Source organism: Homarus americanus, unplaced genomic scaffold, assembly GCF_018991925.1.
Source record: "Homarus americanus isolate GMGI-L3 unplaced genomic scaffold, GMGI_Hamer_2.0 scaffold51972, whole genome shotgun sequence".
NCBI classification, from domain to species: Eukaryota; Metazoa; Arthropoda; class Malacostraca; order Decapoda; family Nephropidae; genus Homarus; species Homarus americanus.
This window is the reverse complement of record NW_024720375.1, coordinates 333,964-338,596: the sequence shown is the minus strand read 5'-3', so window position 1 is coordinate 338,596 and position 4,633 is coordinate 333,964.

Sequence of the window (4,633 nt, the reverse complement as noted above, 5' to 3'; positions counted from 1 at the left end):
AGCCAACACCAACACTTACCTGGGAGAAAGAGAAATTAGAATTAGTACAGGTAAATACAAAAACAGACACCCACAGTATGTAAAGAAAAACACACACACACACACACACACACACACACACACACACGTATGCAAATCAATCTGCATATAGTATTAAACCTCAACAAAATATGCACGATCTAGTTACGCGACAAGTAACCAGTATTGACCAACCTTGTCTGAATCACAAACTGCTTGTATGTGCTGCTCCGTGGACAACAGTGTAGCAAATCATGGCTAAGCATACGTGTGTTCACTTGTGTATGATGATTCAGGTACTTCAGCTCCAGTCAAGAGAGAGAGAGAGAGAGAGAGAGAGAGAGAGAGAGAGAGACATTAGCATAAGTAAAATACATAGTTAAAGAGATAGAAGATAGAGAGACATAGCTAAGAAAGAGAAAGAGAGAGAGAGAGATAACAACGACAAATTACGGATAACCTAAGTGACGTAACAACCAACAATTGAGAGACAAACTTTGCTCGTTAACATAGTGGCTCGTCTCAATGTAGTTCTCCTCTCAGAATTCCACGTACCACGGATTCACAAGTACTCTAATCTTATTCCGGATTGAACCATTGGAAAATCCCTCATCCTTGGATTTTGGGATTTAACCTGATATTTCAATAATTATCCTAAACTCAAATATATTCTTTACTGTAAAATTTCAGATTATAAATTACATCCTGTCGAAATCCATTATCTAAGGATTTCAGGGATTACAGATTTTTTTTGTATAATCATTTTTATGTATAACCCAAATAATAATATCTTCTAACCTAAGATTTCAGACACAGGGTATATCAACAATATATACTCTCTCTCTCTCTCTCTCTCTCTCTCTCTCTCTCTCTCTCTCTCTCTCTCTCTCTCTCTCTCTCATAGTATTTCCAGATTCAGTCGTTGTGGGGTTGAATAAGTTATAATTCACCAAACTTACCAGGGACACGCCCACAATACACTTGGTCTGTAGTTACTGTGGGTTAACTATCGTAACTATCTGCAATATGAGGCAGGGGGGGAGGGTCTCCTCACGGCTTTTGTGTGTGTGTGTGTGTGTGTGTTGTATACTTGCGTTTAATTAGTGTATGTATGTATGTATTTATGTATGTATGTATGTATGTATGTACTGTATGCATATATGTATGTATGTATGTATATATGTGCTGATAACCACAAGAAAAGAAGAAAACACGAAATTCTTCTTTCCTTGCGGTTATCAGCATATACCTGGATCACGCGCACCTACAGTGATTTACTTGCATGTATGTATGTATGTATGTATGTATGTATGTATGTATGTACTGTATGTATGTAAAGGACAAGAGAGGTACAATTCTAGTCAAATCTCACCTACGACCTACACAGTCCTTTACAATACAGGTATATAGAATGAAAATACCGGAGTGGATAATTATTCTATTTAACAAACTATAAAATATATAATTGTTTATTCACATGTGTTTTAGTATTTCATGTGTTGGCTTGGTTATGCCTGGAGAGGAATGAACCGAGACACACACACACACACACACACACACACACACACACACACACACACCATACTATACCGGACACACAATATTACAATGAGAGCTAAGTCCATCTCAACTACAGTGCCACCATTATCTTTATGATTCAGAATCCCATTGTGGCGCTTGATGGCTCGACTCAGCCAACTGCTTCATGGTGTCGGACAAGCCTCGCATTACGTAATTCTGGGCTCTCTTGGTTGTATTCGACACGTAGGCGGACACACGACACAGTGCTTCGGTTAAGTGAGTCAGTCCCGTTTGTCTGTTTTCTTTCTCTATAGGGAAAGATATTTATTCAGTAATATCGCCATGCAAGTTTACATTGGCTGTACATGTAAAAAAAAAGGTATTTCAGTTATACAATGTACATATACACAAAGATATTGCGGGTATACAAACGGTGGTAAACAGGAAGTCCATTTGGTGGTTGACTTTGTGTATATGTGTGTGTGTGTGTGTGTGTGTGTGTGTGTGTGCGTGTCTTTGGGTATGTGTTTCTGTCTCTTTCCTGAATGTGTGTGTGTGTGTGTGTGTGTGTGTGTGTGTGTGTGTCCCAATGGAATAAAGTTTTCCCTGAGCTGGTGTTGGTTATTTCGACATTGTTATTAATCCAGTGGTTGCAGTCTATGGGATTTTTATTAGAAATACACAGAAAAATTATATAATCTATAGTTTCTATTTCAACCGTCTTGATAAACATATGCACCCCCCGTTGTTTATGAGACACACACACACACACACACACACATACTCATTCTACACACACCTACACACACACACACACACACACACACACACACACACACACATATATAGACACACACACACATACACAAAGATACAGAAAAGGAGCTGGCTTAGGACTAGACTTTGAAATACACAGTGATATAATGAAGAGACGAGAAGCCCACAGCCGCCCATACGTCTCCCCACAGCCTAATCACCCCACACACTGTCCTTGTGTACCGCTGCACCACACAACCCACAGTCCCCAAACAACCCATTAAAAACACAGCGATAGCCCACTCCCACTATCCCCTGACTCCTCCCTACACTTGCTCTCCCCTTCCCTCTCACCCCACCACCCCTCTCACCCCTACACCACTCCTATTCCACCTCCCTTGACCCCCTACACCACTCCCTGACCCCTACACCCTCCCCTGACCCCTACACCACTCCTATTTCACCTTGACCCCTACACCACTCCCATTTCTACTCTATTCTACCTGACCCCTACATCACTCCCCTGACCCCCGACACCACCTTGGCCCTACACCCTCCCTGACCCCTACACCACCCCTGACCCTATACCACTCCCTATTTCACCCTCCTGACCCCCACCTCCAGGCCCCTACACCTCCCCCAGCCCCTACACCACCCCCAGCCCCTCCCCTCCCCTTCCCCTCCTTATTCACCTTGGCCCTATACCCTCCCCTATTCCGCCCTCCCTATTCCTCCTTGGCCCCCACCTCCTGGCCCTACACCCTCCCTGACCCCTACACCACTCCCCTGACCCCTACACCACTCCCCTGACCCCCTACACCACCCCTGACCCCTACACTCACTCTCCCACTAATGTAATAGCACAGTGCCAGAAATTACACTAATGATAAAATTGGGTTAAGTTTCTGACCCTCTCTTTGAAGGAGGACTCCGAGTTGCCACCAGTCCAAGTGCTTCGTCTGGACCTGCTGGAGTGAGGTGTACTAAGGCGCTTCACAAGTACCCATTGACAAGACCATTAACTCCTGGGTAGATATTATCTCTCCCTAGTTAGGTCGTTTACATAAAGAGGACAAGAGCCATTTCGGGCGACGTTTACAATTCAAGAGGAACGTTTAGAGAAGGAGGAATGTGCACAGTTAATGGTAGGGGGGAGATCCTTACTCCTAGTGACACAGATGTAAAAGATGGAGTATTATTACCCCCACGTAATGAGTGTGAAGACGTGTAATGTAGTATTTTCCCTTCAGTGTATCATAATATAACGGAGGTAATGGTTAATGAAGAACACACACACACACACACACACACACACACACACACACGCACACACACACACACACACACACACACCACTGCTTTAACTTTGTATCTCGGCGATGCTGTGGGAACGAGTGGTGGGGCAACAACAACAATATTACACATTCAGAACACGGGAATTCCAAAATGCCAGCAACTATGAAGCTATTTTTCAAGAGCCCCAGAGGTACTAAATGTTACTGGACTCCGGGCGTCTCCATAAACTCACGCAAATGATTATTACCCTTATACAAACCACACAGAAGGGTCCATCCGAGACTATTACTTGGCAGGCCGATTCTTTATCTCACCCTGCAAGCTATTCTGACCTCTGTTGTGACTGTATATAAAGCTTAATACCCCTAGTGTTATCGCTCTGCTTGAAATATTGTGTAAGTAGTGTCTATTTTTGGTAATGAATACAGAACGTGAAGACAATAAAGCTGAAATTAGTCTCGTAACTCAAGGGAAAGAAGCTTGAGTTTACTGGAGACGTTGAGGCCCTCAGTGTGTGAGGGACGGAGAGGGATGGTGGCTTCACTCTTAGTACAGATGCTCAGAGATAAACACGCACACTAACTTCCGCGCATGGTTATGTATACAACACACACACACACACACTCCTTTCCAATGTAAACAAAAGAGGTTTACAATAATATATACCATATAATACCCACAAAAGGTCGTGAATACATTCGCCACAAAATACATTATATTCCATTGTAGTGTAGGCGATAGTTCTACTGGCCCCGGGTCGACACTCGTCATGATATATGCCAGGGGGTAGACTGGAGCAAGTGAATTAATAAATAGATAAATGAAAACAAAGATGATCATAGAAATGAATAGATAAGATAATAAATGTGTGTGTGTGTGTGTGTGTGTGAGTGTGTGTGTGTGTGTGTGTGTGTGTGTGTGTGTGTCCTCAATATAACATCAACCATCAACAAGAAAGGTAAACAAACTACCATCAACTTTAACCTCAGTTCGGAAGCCACAAAACAACGTGAGTGACGACCACTATCATTACATTACCAGT